The following is a 22494-nucleotide window of genomic DNA, read 5'->3' as shown; positions in this document are numbered from 1 at the left end:
GTGCACTGACACTGATGTTTCTGGTTTTAAACGCTTTATTAGGCTAATACAAACTCAACCAGTGCAGGCTCCTCCATGCACGCTGCGCCGCTCTGTGGCATGCACAAGCACGAGAGGGGCGGGGCTTGAGCACGTGTATACAGGCATGGACAGAGACCACGGGCTCAGCATCATGCTCAGAGAGACCATTGACAAACAGGACATACAGGTATGCAGGTATCCAGCTGCTGAGGACACCACGGTAGCCCCCCCTCCCCCACCCCACCACACAGGAAACACTGACGACACTTTTTTTGTTTTTAAAGGGCACTATATAGTTTTGGAAATAAATTCAAACTAAAAGATATTTACAATATTAATAATCCAGACTCTGAAATATTATTTATTTTTCCCATAAGTGAATAAACAAGCTATTTTCAGAGGAAAATAAGGTCCCAGAACACTGTTTGAAGCTAGAAAGGTGGCAGGGTCCGCCAAATATAAACAAATACAGTATGAAATTGTCAAAACACAAGATTGGACATAAAATATGTACAGTATAAGGATGTACCAAAAGTTAACATGTATGATAAAAAGACAAAAAAAAAAAATCAGTTGAAGCATTTAAAGGTGCACTATGTAGTTTTTGGAAGGTTTTTTTTGTGCTTTTTTTTTGCCAAAACAAACTAAAAATCAAACTGTCTTTGTTTTCATGAATTAATAAACTGAATAAACAAACTGACCTTAAAGAACAACACAATTTATACTGTTTTACTTTGTTTATATGTGGCGGACCCTGCCACCTTTCTAGCTTCAAACAGTGTTCTGCAACCTTATTCTCCTCTGAGAACAGCTTGTTAATTCACTTATGGAAAAAATTTAAATTTCTGAGTTTGTATTTTTACATCATTAATATTGTATATATTATAATCCTGAGTTTGAATTTCTTCTCCAAAACGACGATAGTGCCCTTTATAATATATTATATATAGAGATCACTTAAAGTGCATACTTCCAACTTAAGCTATGCAATCATCAATTAGTGAAGTCAGTTTTTTTCTATCTATATATAAAAAAAACCTTAAGGGTGAAAAAATTGAGGAAACTTCAGACAGAGTAACAAAGGAGTGAACCCTGTATTTATGACAGACATGTAATGGTTGTTGTGTGTACAGAATTAACATCAAGATAAAACAAGAATTTGCAGCATATAAAATTATAATAGCAATAAAATACAAATCCAGATATATGTAGATGGAAAAACATAGGTAAAGATTATGAATCCAGGAGAATTTATATTCCGTGTTAAAGCATGAAACCATGCGTGAAACAGCAACACTGCCTTATCCTTGGTGGTCATCTGGCAGGATGTGGAAAGGGGAACCTGGCAGTGGTGAGCACGATAGCACTTCTCTATCATAGAGCCTATGGTGACCTGGAGTAGCCTTCTCCCAGACACTCCATGAGGTTCAATGCATATGCTGTGGGAGGAAATACATGTTTAGATCAGTCAGTGACTCCAGTAATAAATCAAATTTGCTATCAATGGCTTCTCCTGAATAGGGCAGACTACCCACTACCCAGCCACCTTTAGGGAACCTTGTTTAGCGAACAGCATAACGTACCTCACCATCACTAGTTCAAGCAACCTCACTGCCAAGAGAAACTGTAGAAAAAGTTAATTATGCAGTTCAAAAGGTGAACATATTTGAACAAACCCAGAAGGTGAAACAAAGCATAGAACATTTTAAAACCTTTTTCTTTCTTGTATTGTGTCGAGTGTTGAGGTGACGCTGTACAATCTTGAGTTTGCAGAATTGTATTGTGTTCATCCCATTTTTATCAAGGTTGTTCGGGCTAGTGTGTTAGACTGCATTACCCTCCTAATTCTTTCACCATTACAGAATATTTCCCTTTTGTACATCCCAAGGAAGGAGATCCCATTGTGCTTTGGTGTGAGGTTCAGGATGAGTACGTGAAATGCCCTCAGAGAGAAAGTTTGATGCTGCGAGGGAACTACCGACATCAAGATACATACTTTTACCAATAAGCCTTTTGGTCTCAACTTGTCCTGTAGCCACTTGGCAATCTATAGCGGATATAACACCTTGATTATGACAAGAAAACTGACTTTTAGCAATAAATATGTGCACCAAGATTTTTTGTGCTTACATTTGTCTGTTGTTGTGTGTCTTTACCTGGTGATTTCTCTCTGATTGTCTGATGATGGCTGCCACTTGCATGTGTGCACTTTGTTTCAGTATATAATATAAATATTCATCAGATATGTGGGTTTATATATAAATATATGTTTCTGCCATTTTCTCTCAAATCATCCTTACACACTTCTTCAGAGGATTTCTCAAGTTCCTTCTCAAATACATCCTTATCTCCCTTTTTTACAAAATGAGACAAGGCCAGTATTCCCACAGATATTGTGGTGTACACCTGTGAGGGGGTACGTCTGCAGTTGCCAAGGGGTCATTGGAAAGATTAAAGAGAAACTCAACAAATGTTTGTGTATGTATCCACTTAATGAGTCAGCTGGAACACCTGAATGCTACATTATCCACGAGCAAGCAGAGAAGTCTATAGGTAACAAGTAATGGGATAATGGTTGAAAAAGTTGGCGAAAAGTAATGACTTTATGGTAGCTTATTGTCTACTTACTGTATGTTTATGTTATGGCCCCCAATTTTAATTATTTTACCTTGGTTTCTGAGAAATTCTGTTTTGTCGGTAATTGTCGGCACGGAAGACGAGTCTAAATAGCCTACTACATCCATGAGCCTCTGCTGCTGTTGTCATGGAGAGGTCTGTCTGAGGCGCAAAGCAGAGCAGTGGCGAATTCAAAAAATGTCATTGTTGCAATTCACCCACAAGTGACTCGGAAGTGTCTGGTTGTCAGTTCTTTCAATCCTGTTGTATTAAGCTTCCACCTGCCGTTCTAGAATTTTAAGCTCTGTGATTGGAGGTTTCTTGCTGAAATGCATCTTGGGAGTCATAGTTACCTACTCAGTTTTGATGCACACAAGCTTGTGCCTTTGGATTTTTATCAATGAACCAAATATTTTGTAAGAGTTCTAAGAGAGTCTCATATCAATTTAAACAGTTGTAGCAGTAGTAACAGCAGAAAATATAGCCTAACATATAGCGGGCAGTTTTTAATCAAGCACGAATGGGAGGACGTCTCAAAGTATAACAGCCAGGATAGTGTGCTGTGAATCAAAGATGCAGCTGCAGACTGTCTGATAAGAGGTGATGAGTTACAGTTCCTATGTGGCAGTAAGCTATCCTCCACAGTGTGTGTAAATGGGCACTATAAAAAGAGAAACTCGCTCTTTGAACCTGGAACATTGTTGAAGATTGTTTGCGTCCGCTTACAAGTGTGATAATAAAACACCAGAAAGAGAACTATTGTTCGTGAGTTCTTTATTCACAGAAATCTCTTCCACAGGAGAAGTTCTTCAGCTGTGAGTCAAGAAAGATTAAAGGGAGGAGTCCCGAAGTAGCTCCTTCAACTTTGCACTCAATCACAATTACATTCAATTCATGATGTCTAGTTAGTTCTCCATGATGTCTAGTTCTTTCTTTTCTTCAATTTTATATATATATTACATTGTCGAAGGGAGATCTGTTGTGTAAGCCTGTGGATTCTTGACCTCTCCTGTTATATCTGTGTCATATACAGTATGTGTGCAAATTACCTACACACAAAGCGTGGATGTGCTGATTTTTAGGGCTTATATGATAAAATTGCTGTTTTTTGAGAGAGTTAACATGTTTTGGCCTGAGATAATGAGCATCCTTCAGACTGCCGGTCAGTGCTGCCTGTCACTCTCTTAGTGGCCACTGGATTCCATGCTTTTCCTTACACCCAACAGGGCCAAAAGTTGTACAGTTGAACTGACCATCAGAGTGATATGCCATCCTGACAGCCCTGCGTTTTTGTTAGCAGGACTAAAAACCCAACACGGTCAGATAAAAACAAGTCCTGCTTTTGTATTATGCCATCCCACTGTGGCATTCTTTGCCCTGCATACCAGGCTGGCTGGACTTAGAGAGCAGACTGTCTATTGTCACAGCTCAGTGGCCAGTGAGGCTTTATTTGTGGCTCTAATCAAAAGGGGAATTTACCGAGGCTTAGGCTATCTCACTGCAATCAGCAGGAATCTAACTGAGGACACAGCACCAGACTCTTCACTTTTCAGGACACTGCAGACTTACTTTATATCTCAGTCCTAAAGTGTCACATATTACCACAATGTATCACAAAATTAACAATATATAATCATGCTAAGTTTTAAGGTTTTACCTTCAGTTTACTTGTTTTACATTAAAGGTTAACAGATGTAAAAAGACATGTTCATCAGATTACAGTGAAAGAGACTGCAGGTGTGCAGCAATAATAGCAATAGTGTGGAGGCAGACATGTAACAAAGGTGTTCAGCCAGAATATTGGTGTTAAACGGTATGTAACTTAACGATTCAGCTGTCGAAGACTCCAGGATGACGTCTGTTTTAATCACATCAGTGTTGATCATTTTTCAAAGGTGTCCTCTAAATATCAAAACTGTTAAATGCATACATTTTGACTTTACGTTAAGGGAGAAAAGAGCAAAGTGGTTTCATTAAATCACCAGTGAAGACAACACCTCTCCACTGGTGCATTTGGTTTAAATGACTCACAATACACTATATATAATATGAAGTGTAGAATAAAGTCTCTGAAAAGCACATTTAATATTTAAGTCTGCTTGTACAGCTGAATAATTGCTTCAAAAAAAACAAAGAAAACCTGAAGGTCTGTATGAAAAACTGATTGTTGCCTGACATGACTGTCTCTGTGAAATCAGAGGTAAAAAAAAAAAATAGAATAAAATCAAAACTGGATGACAAGATTTCCTGCAACTCCCTGCTACAAAATTCTAAAAGACAACATGAAGTGCTGGTGATTGGCCCAGTCAGACATATCGACACCAGTTAAATTAATAATGAATTAATAATTTATTCATATAGCACTCAAAAACAAAAGTAACACAATCAGTTGGTCAAGTGACAACAACAACATTTGACAGCCCTTTAATGTATTTTTGATAGCCAACAATCTCAGGTTATCCTCTTGTCTATCTTTTTCTTTCATCTGAGTCTTTTGTTTTGTTTTTTGCTTGTTGCTTTTTTTGTTTTGTAAAGTTACGGTTGAACTGTATTTAAGGGTAACTCCACCAGTCTTACACTGTTAGGAGTACTACTGCATATGTAAAAAAAAATGTAAAAAAAAGTAATATGAAGCCTTTTGTGGCTCCAGAGGAAGCTGCATGTAATATGATTGTAAATTGTAGTAGCTAAGTTGCATTGTGGGTAATGTAGGCACCCGGTTTTGAAAAAGAAGATGTATTCTAGGAATAAAAAATGAGATATCTCTGGTTCCACTGTATTGATTTTGATCAATTGTATTCAAGCTGTCTATAATGAGTCCAACAGTGTTATATGAGTGAAATGCTAGACCAGTCGACGGCTTTTTAATACCTGGTACCTACATTACTCACATCGCCTCACATCAGATTACAAGCAGCTTCCTCTCTGGAGCCACAAAAGATTTTATACTATTTTTTTTTACATATGCAGTAGCACTCCCCAAGACCTGTAAACACACTTTAATGTGTAAAACTGATGGAGTTATCCTTTAATTAAATGTACACCATGCACGGAGCAGGAATTGTCATCAAAGATTTAACCTACAGTCCATCTGCAACACTCTTTATTCTTTGTGAAATATTATTCTGAAATAACAGCGACAGCGTCAACTGGCAATGTTTTCAGTTGGAGAGTCTGTGCGTGTGGCAAAATGTGTTCAAAATGTGTAGGAGGAACATATGTTTTTGCCTGGTTTTTGTCAGTGTGATAGTGTCAGATGTAAGATGAAGTCAGAAAACTTTACAGGTGTATAGCTGACATCAAAATGAAGGTTGAGCTGAAGCTGATCGGTATGGTCTCATATAATGATGTAGCTAGTAATCACTACTGAGTGGTCAGTGGTCAGAACATGAACATGTTGGTGGGTGATGTGGCTGCTGTGATGCCATCGCAACATGGTGCTCAGTGGCAGTCTCCAGTGGCAGTTAGCCTGGGAAACCAGCAACAATTTAATGTATTTATTGAGACAGTTCATAACTTGTGCTGCACTGTATACCACACAGTAAAAATATGCAAAAATGTACTGTGCCCCCTTATTTGCATCATATAGCGGCAATGCATAAGGATATAAATAGAAAATAAATGTTAGTGGAAATTAATGGGGGGGAAATGCAAATGGAAAATAATGCAGAACTAAATACAGGAATAAAAACTTAAAGCTGTTGTAAGTGATATATATTTATCAAATGAAGTGTTAGATAGCTCAATAATCCATCAGTAATCACTGTTATAGAGTGTTTGTCAGTAACCCATGTCTCTCCTCCCCCTGCTCATGCAGTAAACAAGAAATTGACGCTTTTCATTCATGTGGTGACGTAGAGAGAAGGGAGCGGATTGCTAACTGCAAAACCGACAATAATTTAGCTTACAGCAGCTTTAAACAAATACATACATTTAAACATAAATAAATATATAACTAAGGTAGAAAATTTAATGGAAAAGTAAATAACTAGTGGAATGTATACAAAGGTAAAATAATAGAGAAGCAAATGACAGTGGCTACATTTGCTTTTAATGTCATTTTGGTTAATGTAATATTAATTTCTAGAGCTATTTGTTGTGTTCTTTATTTATTTTTGATTTTGGCAGTGTCAGCCCTCCATACTCTGGCTGGTTGAGATTTACCTATTTTTAACTATTTCTTATACTGATGGCTTCTTTAATCTATTATATTGCATTATATTTGTTAAGCTTTTTTTCTACATTAAACCTAATTCTTCAAGTAACTGGTAAATACAGCTGTAAAATAAATGTAGTTGATTAACATGTCCCCACCACTTTTTAAAAGCATCATTTGTGAAACATTTGATAAAAAGCATACACCAAGAAATGTTACCAACAAATTATATTAAATAAGATCACACCATTATATATATATGTATATATTATTATTATTATTATTATTATTATTGTTATTATTTCATTACACACCACATTAAATTGCCTAAAATCCTGTCTATCTATCTATTTATTATCTATCTATCTATGCAGTGAGCATGTTAAGATGTAGTAATCTTCTTCCTGACCGTTACACATAATATAAAGCTTCTTACTGTAATGAGATCAGAGTAACAGAGACTATGAGACTCTTGAAAAGCGTGCACTCCTGACCTCTAGTGGCCAACTTGGAATAAACCACACTTTTAATCTTTCACCTGTTGGTAAGTCGGCATACTGAGATAAAAACATCAAAAGATGACTATGTGTGAGTGTAACCTGGATGATGGTGTCCATGGGGTACTGGACACCATCATCCAAGATTTATACCACAACTGAAAGTCTAGGCTGCACCCTGCTGATGACAAAGATCTGGAAGATATATTAAAATACATGACAAATAAATAAACAATCAGATCTGAACACATTGATTGGCAGTATAATGTACATATATTGATATAATATTGTTTTTATTTATTAAAACTTCATGTCAAATTCTACAGGTCTGACTGAAGGCACCATTATTACAATGATATTGCACAGGAAAAGATGTCTGTGTGTGTGTGTGATCAAAGAGAGACATCGTGATCAAGTGGAGGTGGGTATTCATGCTTCATTCACACTCATGGTACAGCTGTGCGTGTGTGTGCGTGCGTGTGTGTGTGTGTGTGTGTGTGTGTGTGTGTGTGTGTGTGTGTGTGTGTGTGTGTGTGTGTGTGTGTGTGTGTGTGTGTGTGTGTGTGTGTGTGTGGCTCTGACCTTGCCGTCTCTCTGCTCCTCTGTTTGCCTGCAGAGGTTTTGTGTTGGAGTTCTGGCTGTATTATTTTGCCTGCTCTGCTCCCAGATAAACATCTTTCACAAGTTTCAGGGACATTTACTTCAGCTTCTGACTCAGACACGCTCACAACCACATCTCTATGCCCAGCGTTACCATGGCAACCTGAAGGCTAATACCACTGAGGTAGAACTGCATGGATGGAGGTATGGAGAGGCCTGTCTATTAGTGTCTTTTGGCTTGAGTTTCCTTAGTAGTGAATTAATTCATTGGAGGTGACACCAACATTTTTACTGGACCTTTAAACTTGATCGAAATGATGGAAACACACCAAATATTATTCAAATAGTACAATAAGAACACAAAACAGATACAGCATAACTCTCCATCCAGAACAGCTCCACGCTGCTGCTGGCTCTTGACGAGGTGGCGCATTAAGCAAAATCTCAAAAGCAGCAGACTCTTTATGTGATGAGCCAAGAGGAGAGTCAAGGCCGTCTCTATGGAGGACACCATTCTGCTTCAGGACACAAAACTATGCATCACCACAAATAATATTTTACACATCATGTATTGAATCTCTTCTCATCAATACCTTTGTTATAAATAATGGATCAAATCAGGCCGTCCTCACCAGAAAACAACCATACAGTAGGTCGACTGTGAAAGCAGCCTATAACGACCTGTATTTTAGTTTCATGCTAGGCGGTGACTTCTAGTGGCTGTAGTGATTATTACAGCAGCAAAAAGAGGAAGTCAGGTGAAGAAGTTTAAACTAGTATAAAGTCCATGTAGGGAGGATGTCGGGTTCAGATGGTCGGGTCAAACAAACACAGGACTTTCACCCAGGAGACTGCTGTTCATGTCAACGGTGAGTCATTTTAATTTAATAACGTAGTTAAGTCAGGTCACATATATGACCAGACTGAAGTTGCGTACATAACAAAGGTACATTCATAACTGAAGTTACATAAGAAACTTTGTAATTTTAACCCAAATAACCAAGTAGTTTTCTAGCCTACACCTAACCAAACTGAGACCATACGATGAAGGTCCAGCACGCCTGTTACTGGTACACTGCAACAGTCATGTTGCTTTGGGAACAGTGATGTGTTGATTTGTGGGTCACTGGCAAGCAACCTTTTCAGTCGTTTAGGTATGAGGATGTGTTGGATCAAATGGTGTCAGGTTTTAGTGTCTTTCAGCTTGTTGTTTTAGTTCTCTGATCAGCCTGGTTCCCAGTAAGCAGCAGGCAGCTGTTTTCAGTCAAAAAGCTCAGATATTCTCAAGGGTGTATCTCTGTTCAGTACCTGCGCAGCACTAAACAGCAGACAGACACGATTAGAGACTAGCTGGTGAACATAGTGGAGCATTTATAAGCTCAGGATACAGATATTTCACCTAGAAGTTGATGGAGATTCGGGCAGTCTTTAGTGGTCTGGTTTTTTCACATATGCAATAGTACACCCCAAGACCTGTCAGCAGAGTTTGGTGGGTGAAATGGGTGGTATTTCCCTTTAATATAGATATTGATTCGTGCTCCTAATTTACAGCGCATATATCTTTGTTGTGGGTTTTTTTCATTAAAGGATAAGGTCACTCAAAATTAAACAACCTAAACCTAAACAATTAGTAGAAAAAAGTAGATGAGGACTCACTTTAAACATTATTTACAGCCTTTTCAAAGCCAAAATCTAAACTGTAGCTCCTAAGCCAATGGCGTTAACAGCATTATGGCTGTGAAAGTTAACACAATAATGAAGCGTTAACGCAAATTCCTCTTAATGCTGTTAATTGTATTGACGCGCCATTAATGCACGCACGTTATGACCCTCGGCCCGCCCCATAGTTTGGGAAATCAGGAAGCAATACAGCAGTAACGTTGTGGATGGCAGCAGAAACAAATCTCCTTGAGCAGAAATGGATAAAGAAAAGGGTCTTTTGAATGTCAAGTTCAGCTTCAAAGCCCTGTCAGATGGCTCTCTCCACAAGAACAAACATTTACTGTTGTAGTGCTTTATGCAACATTAATAGGGAGTTTTGGGTTAAATTTGGCTATCAATAATAATTAATGATTATCAGGGATAAGTATTAATTATGATAAATAATAAGATCCAATTTATATTAGATCACCTTGGGGCACCATCCAGATAGCCAATTCACCAAATCAGTCAGTGTGTGTGTATGTGTGTGTGTGTGTGTGAGTGAGTGTGTGTGTGTGTGAGTGTGTGTGTCATGTGATGCCAGGTAAGAGGCGCGATGGTACACATCATGACGTTTACATCTGGGTTTTTTTGGTTTCGTTTTTGTGACGTGGCAGCCCTGTGGGGGAAGAGGTGGAGAAGGGAGAAAACAAAGGAAGGAGCTGGAGTTTTTTACTATCTGCTCAGTGGGGGTCTGTCACCCTGACCAATAGTAGCTCAAAGCTGGGTCTCTTGGCAGTCTTTGCACCTAGGTCTTTGCACCTAGGTGAAGACTGGGGAATTCTGGGGAACTGAGTTCAGTTCAGAGTCCATTTTGAAATTGCACAATGAATGACTTCATCTGTGGGTCCCAACACTGTCAATGTGAACTGAGTTACCACCGGAGTACGTCCAGTCTCAAATACCACTTGCTGGCCGAGCACACAGCTGATGCAGAGAGCCCTCCTCCCCTCACCAGAGACAGACCACACTGGATAGTTTGCAACGGAGATGCCTGGACAACTCTACATGTGACAAACTTTCAACAGCAATAGCTAAATGTGTGGCTACAGCTTGCAGGCCGGTTTGAGGTTATTCTGGAGAATATTCTGGCCAGTATTTGTCATTGTTTTAGATTGTTGCAATAATAATACATTTGCGTAAAGCAGGCACATTTGTCCACTCCCATGTTGATAAGAGTATTAAAATCTTGAAAATATCCCTTTAGGGCACATGTAGAACAGATAAAAATGTGTGTGATTAATTTGTGATTAATCATGAGTTATGAGTTAACTATGGGCAATCATGCGATTAATCATGATTGAATATTTTAATTGATTGACAGCCCTAGTTAGCACACATCGTGGGTTGAGGGTGTAAATGATGTCGTTTCAAATCAACCTGCATCAGCATGGGAGTGAGCTGTTTGTGGGGTGGACTGAGCACGAGGAACCGCAAAAAAGCCCCCACAGTGTCCCCGCATGATTCTCTTTTTTTCTTTATCTCACTCTCCGCAGCCATCATGTGCCCTGACAGTACTCTCTATTGGCTCTGCAATATACACCTCTGCAAGATATAAGAAGTGTATAATATTCACGTCATGGGATCTTTTGGCTCTAATTGTTGTTTATACTTCATGATTGTGACGTACATGTAACCCTCGGGTGTTGACAGTGGGTGGAGGCAATGAAGTGAGAGCTGGCTCCCACCTCAGTGAAGTCATTCTCACGACTTATGTATAGCACTTAATTTCTCCACAGGGAGAGCTCTTAAACATTCACAATGCCGCTGATTAATCGATGGAGGTTGTTCTTTTGCCTAATGTAGTATCCAGACAACTAACAATTGATGATGTATTCACCATTTCTGTACACAGGCTTATGCCACAATCACTACATTTGTTAGCTTAGAATGTTATTTATTGATACTTTCAGGATGAGGTAGACTTAGGAGTTGAGCTAGGAACTAGGGCTGCTTTTGTGAAAAAATCGTATGTAGATTTAACAATTTATGATTGCTTGTATTTTGCCTGTCCAATGTTTTCGACATACTGCTAATGTGTGTATACTGAGAGTGTTTCAGGGATATGAAACATGTTAATTCCGAACTTTAGTTCTGTTTCGAAATGTTCTCATAGTGAGCAAACACATCTTGATTTATTGTTATCGTACTATATTCTTTATTTCCATGTGGGCAGCCTGTTTGTTCAGTTGCCATCATGCTTTAGGTGATGTAACTGATACGTATATTGTTATATGATTCAGTGACCCAGCTTCACCAAGGAAAGTGCTACTAACTAGATGTTCCTGTTTGCACTGTAACCACGGAAACAGGCAACAATCAACTTTGATACGACAACAAATTGATTGTTATTTTGATAGACTGATATAACTGGAAAGTCAGAGTGTTCGGTGATGTGATAGATGAGGCTCCATGCAGTTTTGGTGTGTAGCCTGGTGGGCCATCCTTATGCTTTAATGCAGAGGCTCCCCTGGCTCATGAAGTGGTACTGCGCCTCAGAACATTTGCTATTGAAACGATATTCATCAAACAAACAAGCTGAGCCGCTGCTCAACTGCTCAGAGCCAGCCAGCTCTGGAGGAGAGAGTCGGATGCAGAGCCAGACCTTCAGGGGGCAGGAGGAGAGCTCAGGGATTTAACCATCGGGATTGAAAAGTGGATTTATCTTTACTCCAGTTTATCAACCTGATTGCAGCAGGAGACCTCCATTGTCGGGTGTTTATGTTCTGTAATGCTGACTGGAGCTGGAGGGTAAATGTTATTTACTTAATAAACGTAACGTTTACACTCTGTAACACGCAGTCAGACTCACCGGAGTAACCCCAGGCGAAAATTCACTTTGCTGGTGGTGAACACACCAATAAACAACCAACAATCCTCATGAAGATCCATCTGTGACTCAGGCAGAAATGTTTACAGATGTTTTAAAGTTTTATTCACGTTACTTGAGTCTGGTGCGTTAACTTCTGTCCCCACTCTCTGATTCTCTCCCAGAAGTTATACGACAGGCAGTCACATTAAACACACCGTTACCTTGAGTAAACTTGCGGCTCTCTCTGAGTTTGAACATTGTTGGAAAACATTTGGGATAATGTAAGTACTTTTAACTCTTACATATCATATGTTTATTTGGCGGTGTGTGTGGTGAAGTCCTTGATGAGGTTCAATAAGATGTTTTTCATAAAAACGAGAAAGTTCTCTCATTACAACCAGATCAACACAATTTGTCTGTCCTTTTTTTGTTCAAATGACAAGAATGTAAGTATTATTTTTTATATTTTTCTGCTGCCACTGGTCCTAAATGTGCCTTATTGCAGTAACCCTGCCTTCTTTCATGTCTGATAACACAGTACATTCAGAAAGTCAGTGGTGTGAATCATGGCATCCTGACACAGGACTTCACAGGTTTCACTCCACTTCGCTCCTGGTGAGAAACCAACACATCTTCACCCAGACAGGAAGTGCTGTGCTTTTTGGTTTGGCTAACTGGCTGCGGTGGAAAGATTCATGACCTGCAATTAATCGGGTATGTTGGAAGAATTCAGACCTGCAATCAGACATGCAATCAGTGGTTCCTGCCTCTGAATAGGTCACAACATCTTTTTCTAGTTGATTGGGAGCATCTCTACATATAGCTGTCTGAAATGAGGTCCATTCATTTATAAGACTACACCACTGGGCTTCACCTTACATCAGACAATCATCCATGTGCACCCATGAAGAAAACGTGAGTAGCTTGTTCTTCAGAGAGGATTAAGACTCAATACAATCGCAGTATCAATGATGCATAGCATGCTGCTATTGTTTAACATTCATGCCAACATCAAGGACACATGGAAATATGTGGGCAGTACATCAATTGAGATGGAGGTATGTTTTTTTTATACATAAAGGGGGCATAAATTAGCCTTTAGATTATACATCCCACCACCACTTCCAACAGCCTAGATGCCTCAGTTGTACCTGGAAAAGTTTTTATTTTCTATTTTTTATGAACAATAGAAGATTTGATGTGGACAATGAGCAGACAGCCCTGCTTCGGGGTAGATTATTATTATAATAGTCTCATTTAGAATGTTTGCTAAAAGGAGCACTATACAGTTTCGGGCAAGAGAAGAAAGATTTTAATTGGCTGATTTTAATGCCTAAATAAACTAAATAAACAAACTGACCTTAAAGGACAACACAATTTCATACTGTTTTATTCTGTCTATATTTGATGGACCTCTACTCACTCACTACAGCCTTGGCTAGCACATTCAAGTGGTGAACAGTTTCAGACTGACACCTGCTGAAAGAAAAGATGACTGACACCCGACCAGTAATAGGAGTGGGTTTCCCCAGAGCACAGCTAACATGTCAACTGCCACAAACAGCTGCCACTTCTATGAACTCAGCCAGCAGTGGCCAACTATTGCCTTTTAAGACTATAGGTTGAAATGTACTATATTGGGATCTTCTATGACTGATGATGCCATTTTCTAGAGGACTGATTGGTTTCAAGGCAGTGCTTTTATCAGTGTTGATCTGTAATCTTAAACATAACGAGGTTAGGTATGCAGCATAGTTTACCATGATGGTGTATCCAGTGAGATAGAACCTCAGTCAGAACCATGACAACCCAGAGTTAAACTGAAGTTACCTTGCTAACCACAAAGCCTGATTCAACATTGTCATTAACAGTGTCATTAGTATTAATTAACTAATGACTATGATGTCAATAGTAACATCGTTGTGAACAGAACATTGACCATAGACATCTCTGTGTGCACTTGTAGCTCACATGCCACCTCACCAAAGCATAAACAAAGCTTTAAAACCTCCTACTGTCTGCACTCTTTGAAAAAGTAACGGCTTATGGGGAAACACAATATAGGAAAAAACAATGCTCCAAAGGTGGGCCAGATATGGATCATTTCGTATTTGATCCGGCCCAGACCCTCCATGAGGTCTGTGCCAGATCTATAAAACAGACCTGGGCTGGTGTCCATTGACACATGCATCAGCTCCAGATTGTTACCTTAGGGGAATCCTCACTGTGGAGGTTGATACCAGCGACCCCATCACCACCAACAACAACAACTTCTTTCGCTTTAACAGAGTAGAATGTGTTTTGCAGTGACCTTTATCATGTGGGCTCACACACTTAAATAACTAGTGTAGCACGCAGCAGAAGAGAAATCCTGCTGTTTAGCATCCGGGCAGGGATTTCTCTGTGATCTTGTTGGGATTCAGAGTGCAGGGTTAACTCGTCCATGTTGCTAGAGAGGAAATGGCAAAATGCTTTTAGGTGCCTTGCAGGAAGTCTGAACGACACGCTGCGTCAGAGCCACACAAAGGAAACGTGGGAAGTCAAGCAGGTGACTGTCTGATGCATCATTTATTTGTTGGTCTCACAACAATGGAAAGTCACTGTTATCTTCCTCAAACATACAGCAGGATAAACAGGCGAGGCGGATTCCAAAAAGGGATTTCCACCATGTGTCAACCTCGGAAGTAATTTATCATTTTATCTTCATAAAGCTGTCTTTGGTTACATTATTAAGTGGGCATCATTTACTTTGTGTAGATTGAACGACACCTCAGCCTTTAAAGAATGAATGTAGCCCACTGAACATAACCTGGAGATATAATGCTTTTTGTGTTTATATCCGTAAAAAAGTTCTCAGAGTTTTTGTGGCAATTTCATCATCGTGCTCCATTTTGAATATGAAGTCCTTGAAGCAAACAATGAGGTTGTGACTTGCTTTTATAGGCTACTTTTAAATACTACTGCAGTAACTTAAAAGCTTCAAATAAATCGACAAAAAATAGATCTGTAAAATGTGTCTAAAATTGTTAAACTGCTTATTGGGTAAAAAGCTTGTCTGTGTAGGCCCATGTCATTTCCGAAGGTCATTTTTATTCACTTATCCAAGATGCCTCTTGAATTTTGTTGACTGGTGAGCAGTATCTCATCCACCTACCCAACAACAAATTACTCATTATTACTACATTATGCTTGTTGATTGCTTGCAGCTCCCATTTTATTATTATTATTATTATTCTATTTGAAGAATGGCTCAGAATTTGTGTGACCAACGGTTATAACCAACTGTGTGGTACATAGAACAATGTGCTTATTCTTCACCCCTGGTGATGAGCAGGGGATGAGCAGATTAACAGGGCAGAAAGGAGTGGCAGGGTCTGAAATGATATTAGACTTACAGGTCATGCACACCCAGAACGATAACTATGACAACTATTATAACAACTATAAATAGAAAATTAAAAATCAGCCTATAAGCACAACAACAGTGGTATCGTTGGTATTGTATTGTTCCTCTATATTTCACTGTAGCCATTTTGTAACCTTTTTCTTAAAATTACTCGCTAGATTCCAAAAATCAGAACATGGCTTTTCTAACAAACATTTCACTTTTCAAACAGAAAATTGTGACTTTTTTTTCTTTTTAACAACTCTTAATATGTTTTCCTCCATGGTGCGTATGGTTTTTCAATGTTCAAATGTCCAGTCTCTCAGGAGCCTTGGACAGTCTCCCTGACCTAATCATTGTCACATCGCCAGATTTTGGAGGCACTGGTACTTCCCTGAGGTGTGAACGGTTGCGTCGCAGCCATCCTCCATCAGGGGTCTCCACCTCATATGAGCGTGATGTAGGTGCAAGACTCACAACTGTCCCTCTGGTGCGTGTGGGTTGATCCACACCTGCTGTCCTGTCTGAAGAGGTGGCAGGGTTTGAGTACGGTGTCTCCGGTTGAACGTTTGTTGCTGTTGCAGTTTCAACTCCGTGTCCTTTTCTCTGAATCTCTCGAAATCAGGCCACTGTGGTTGTAGTTGCTCCGGTGACACTGGGACTGGTGTTCTGATTCTCCTCCCCATCAGTAGTTGTGCTGGTGAGCTCCCATGTGCCAATGGAGTGGCCCTGTAGGCCAACAGAGCTTTGTGGAAATCTCCCTCTTTCTCTAAGAGGGACTTCACAGTTCTGACGGCCCGTTCAGGCTCCCCATTGCTGCGGGGATACCGGGGGCTGCTTGTCACATGCGTGAAGTCATAATCTCGCGCAAACTGAGCGAAATCATGACAGGAGAATTGAGGACCATTGTCCGTGACAAGCACTTCTGGGCATCCATACCTAGCAAACACAGCTTTAAATCTTGCAATAGTCTGTTTTGCTGATGTGCTTCCAGGCAGGTTGCAAACTTCAATATAGCGAGAGAAGTAGTCTATCATGACTATAGTATATAGTAATAATAGTTCCCATTCTGCCATTGGAAAAGATCTGCTGTGACCCTCTGCCATGGTCTGCTTGGGAGGTCAGTCGTGAGCAGAGGCTCGACTGGTGTTTGAGCTTCACGTGCACAAATCTCACATCTCTCGACCATTTGCTTTACGGCAGATGTGATGCCTGGCCACCAGAGTGATTCTCTTGCTCTAGATAGGCATTTGTTGATACCTTGATGTCCCTGGTGAAGTCTTTGTAGGATGTCAGGTCTCATGCTTTCAGGGATTATGAGTCTCTCACCTTTCATGAGCAGTCATCCTCCCTCATGCAGGACTGACCTTTCGGCCCAGTAGGGCAGCAACATGTGATGCACATCTCGTCTGTGTTCAGGCCAGCCGTTTGCAATGTAACGGCTGAGACGTTTGCAGGTGTTGTCTGAGGTTTGTGCACTTTCGGTGTGGCAGGCTTTCTACTACACTGTCCAGGTAAGCTTTACATTCCTTCTCCAGGTCTTGCTCCACCTCTGTGGCTGCAGCTGGAAGAGGCGCTCTGGACAGGGCATCAGCTGTTATCAGGTTTTTGCCTGGGACATGGATAATGTTGAAATTGAATCTGAGCAACCTGAGTCTGAATCTGATAATCCTCGGAGGGAGGTCATCCAATGCTCTGGACTTCAGGAGTGTTATGAGTGGCTTGTGATCAGTTCTTATGGTAAAGTCCAGGCCACTCAAGTATCCTCGCAGGCGCTCACACGCCCAGGTCGCAGCTAAAGCCTCTTTTTCTATTTGGGCATATCTTGATTCGGCTTTGGTCAGACTTCTAGAAATGAAGACGACAGGTCTCCATTCACCATCTGACTGTGTCAAGACACCTCCTAGTCCATACGAAGAGGCATCCGCTGATACAGTGGTTTGTGACTTGGGCTGTACTGGGCTAACACAGTCTCTGACCCTAGTTCCTTCTTTGTCCCCAGGAACGCTTTCTGTTGGGGTGCTCCCCATGTCCAGCATTCTCTTTCTTTAACAGGTCACGGATGGGCTTTGTCAGGTCAGGCAGGCGTGGCAAAAATTTGTCTACAAAGTTCACCATGCCCATGAAACGGCGAACATCCGCCACATCCATGCTCAGGCATGTCGAGGACTGCCTTCACGATGAACACCTCCTCCTCAATCTTTCTGTCCCCTCTCTGAATGACAGCATGCACTTGCCCTTTAACATCCAGAGGTTGGTTGGCGGGGCCCAGCAGTGGTCTGTGCGGCGCTGTGTGGCTGCCATATCTATCATGTACGTATTCTGTTTCTGGGATAGCAGTCACAGACGCACCGGTATCCACTTTAAAGCGCAACGGACTGCCATTTATGTTAAGTATTTCAGTCCATGTAGACGACTGTGGGTGGTCCACAGCTCCTAGATAAGCCGCCACCTCATCCTCTTCAATGGATTCTAACTTTTGAGCTGATCTGTACACTGCCGCAAAGTGTCCCCTTTTTTGACATTTTCTGCACTCGTCTTTTGCTGGGCACTCAGTCCATGAATGTTTTGGGGTTTTGCCACACTTCCCACACTGTTTTGACTTGGTTGAGGTAGGCTGAGGCTGAGAATGGTTTACACGTTGATAAGATTTTTTTCTATGAGCCTGTCTTTTATTTTTATGAGGCACTGCATCTATTTGCCCGAGATCAACTGACCGCAGAACAGCTTGTTGCTTTTTCATCTCCTCGTGCTGCCTCACTTGAACTATGGCTGTAGCTAAATACAACTTTGGGTTGAGCTGCAGTTTTTCAGACAATTTGGCATTACGTATGCTGACAACGATCCTATCTTGGATCACTTCCTCACGTAAGACGCCATATTTGCAATGTTCAGCTAGCTTGTGCACGGCAGTGATAAAGTTCTCTGCAGATTCGCCGACTTCCTGACATCGTTTATTAAACTTGGCTCGTTCATAAATTACATTATGCACTCCCACAAAGTGTCCATCAAAAGCCTGTTTTACCTCATCATAGTCCTTTTGTTTCTCTTCTGTCAACTGCAATGAACTCAGGATATCGTCAGTCTTATCACCCTTTGTGTAAATGAGAGAATTAACCTGGTATGCGCCGTCTTTTTCTTTCAAACCAGAAGCAAGCCTGAAGCGTTCAAATCTTTTTATCAATGTGGGCCACGAGCTTGGCTCGAAGTCGAATGGTCCCGGTGGTGTGATGGTAAATATGTGGTCCATGCTGTGTGCTTTTTGCTCGTCGCTAGTTTGTTGTTAGCTTTCGTCGACCCGCTCTTACTCTTGCTCCACAGGTCACCCGTTCTCACTCTCCACACCATTAAACTGCTCCAACTGGTTATCTGTGCCTCTAGACTCTTTCTGTCGTAAGCTTCTGACACCATGTATTGTTCCTCTATATGCTGTATTCAAGGACACAACTGTCAGGGTGCAACTAGATAACTTTTTATTCTCTTCTTCTCTCCACATATCATCAACCATATCTATTGCCACCACTGGCCATAACCGGCCATTACATGTATCACTTTTGTCTTTATCAGAACGATTTGTTGAACGACGTTGAGAGCCAATGTTGATGAAGGTTCTCAGTCATCCAGGTCATGGTAATTCTAAGTGCTGTATCGCAGGCAACTGGACGTGTTTCAGTTTCTTGAAGATGTTTCACCTCTCATCCAAGAGGCTTCTTCAGTTCTAACTAACTGGAGGGGACTTGCAGGCTTTTAAACTCTGTGTGGGAGTGTCCTTACAGAGTCGTCAAGAACACGTGTGAGCTCTGAGTTTCAGAGTCATAGGGCCACTCGTGGGTCGTTGACTTAACCGGCCTTACATTTTACAATGACATTAAATACTGAAAAATAGCAGATAAAAAACAAAATGTTATCTAAGACATACTGCCAAACAGTCTGTGGTGGTGATGGTGTCTATAAAGTTCATTTTTTTCCTTCCTGATGTCCTCTTTGACAATTGTCAGGATAATTTACAAAAAGTATGAATACAAAAGTTTGAATGTTTGATATTATCGGAGGGCTCTGACGAGTCTGTGAGCAGTTCAGGAGGTTTAAGGTGTAAACCCTGTACGTTACCAGATCATCTGTGCTGAACAGCATGTTTTGAACGGCCACTGCACTGGTCATTTAAATAAAAAAGCTCACTATGGATTCTCAGAATGTTCCTCTCTGGTATCTGATATATGATTCCCATAGATTTTATTGCCACCTCCTTGCGCGGCATGCTTGTATGAGTCTTTGGAAAAGTTTTTGTGTGTTCTTGTGTGTGATTTTTTGTAAAGTGAAGGTCATGGGGACAGAATTTTTCCAGGGGAAAAATATATGTTTAGAAAAATGTCCATAGACATGTTGACCTGGCCTTAATGATATGATGGGAACAACAGGAAAATGAATAACAAAACCAAGAAGTGGCAGGGGTCAAGACACACTGGGCTGCGTTGAGGCCTGCATCCCTTCTTATTATTGCCAATGAAGGCAGTTTATGTTGTAGTCTTTTAGCTGGTACAGCTGAAAGGCTTAGTGGTATTTAATCCCCTGGACATAACAACAAAACATTTTACCAATACTACACGTGCCATAACACAAAGAAATTCATGGGTGGTTTTTGTCTACATTCCAGTAGGCCTTCCATCTGCTCAGCAGTGATAAAAAATAGCAACCATTAGAGCACAGCTGGGAAGATTTGACTTGGTAAATGCTGATACATCTCAGCCCTCAACATGGTCTGAAGCGTCTTATTTTGGTATACATGAAAACAAGACAAACTGACCAACCCGTGGCTGTCCTGTCACACAATGAACACACAAATGGCCACAAAAGATATATATTAAAAAGAAAGAAATGAATGGAAAGTGGATTTCAGTCTGGTTCACCTGGAATAGGATTATAATTCAGCAGATGTAATAAGAAGATCCCAAATAATACAGTCAGGACAGACCAGTCACATTAAGCTATCAACTTAGTTGGACATTTAGTTTTTAAACACGGAAGCTGTATTATTGTACCATCCAGAAGCATTTGTATTTCTTTATCCTACATCTCACCCTATCTTTCATGTCTGACTCAGGAGGCTCACATTCATAACCCTGCTGTAAAATGGCCTTAAGAAAAAACTGAAAAAAATGTCTCTTGGTTACCGAGGATTTGTATGTATGTATTGTGTGTGTGTGTGTGTGTGTGTGTGTGTGTGTGTGTGTGTGTGTGTGTGTGTGTGTGTGTGTGTGTGTGTGTGTGTGCTGTACCCCCTTCACATCTAGAGAATTCAATCCTTTTTTTTTTGTTTTATGTCAAGTTAAATTAAAAATACTCAAGACGTTATTTTTTTGGGAAAACCTTTGTCTATTTTAACTACTGACATATGTGCAAAGAAAGCCTTTCATTCCACTTTCATGCCTTTACAAACGATATGCTACCAGACTTTATTTCTAAGGCCACAACTGAAACATTTCTCACATAGCTTTTTCACTTCCTTTTAATTCATTATTTTTTTCTTTTTTCTCTGTGCCCTTCTCACTGGTTTCAAGTGGGTGGGACTCAGTTATGAAAGATAATGTCACATACAGTACTTCTGTGATCTAATTAGGAGGTAATGGGAACTATAATCAGGAAAGTTTTTTGTTTTTTTTCATTTCTGATATTTACATATTTAGACATGAATTCTAAACCTGTATCCTTCACATTACTGCCCACCTTTCAATAAATTATAAAACAGATTGTTGAATATCTTTTTAACCTTTCAAGCTGTTTCAGTTCCTTTCATTGCACTTTAAAAATGAACTTGTAAAAACCTGAAACTACTTTTCGTTGTGTAATTGTTAATGATGTTTCATAAAAATCAAACCATAAGACACAAAATTCAACATGTGGAGAAAAGAAATCAAGTGTGAATTTGGCTAGTCCAATAGCAGCAGGGTTTGAGTGGTGGCATCCACATGAATGCCAGGACCCAAGGTTTCCCAGCAGAACATTGCATTGTAACAAGATAGTCAATGTTATTCAATTCACTTTTTGGTCCTTTCAGTATTGTGGCTGAATGCTGTATAAACTGACTGAAAATCAATGACATATCATAGTCAAGCTGTCTTCTTTAAGGTAGTCCTTCACTTATATGGGGTGTGCAAAGAAGAGAAGTATTCATTATATGGTTTGCTTTGATATACAGTATTTGTCTTGAGATGATAAGTGAAGAGAGAAACTGTAATGGATTTATCATAATGTACTCCACATCTTTGTGTGATTTGAAATAATGAGGAGAAAGGAACTTATCCTTTGCCTCATTAGCATTAATGGGGCTTCTAGGACCAGTGTGATTATTGTTAGTTTATCGTTAGGGTTCAAACTGGGAAGGGAGTTCAAGAGTTTTTGCTGGTTTACCATTTTTCTTATTTGTAATGTCTTAATTTTCTGTGAGTTTGGATGAGCTAGAGACATGAAACTTTGGCCCTTAACTAAAAATTATCTGGAAATGTCTCACTGAAATATGACCCCAATCAGCCTGATTGTGTCACTTTAATTAATGCCAAAAAGTGCACCCATATCCAACTCAATTGGCTCTACAAAAAAGCCTCTTGGACCATAAAAGTCAACCATGATAGATTTTTTGCTGCATAATCTGAAAAAAACAGTAATAGTAGTAATATGAAAGTATTATGATTTCAGCTTTATCAACAAC

This window comes from Pagrus major, chromosome 7 (assembly GCF_040436345.1).
Source record: "Pagrus major chromosome 7, Pma_NU_1.0".
Classification (NCBI taxonomy): domain Eukaryota; kingdom Metazoa; phylum Chordata; class Actinopteri; order Spariformes; family Sparidae; genus Pagrus; species Pagrus major.
Note: the sequence above shows the minus strand (reverse complement) of the source record.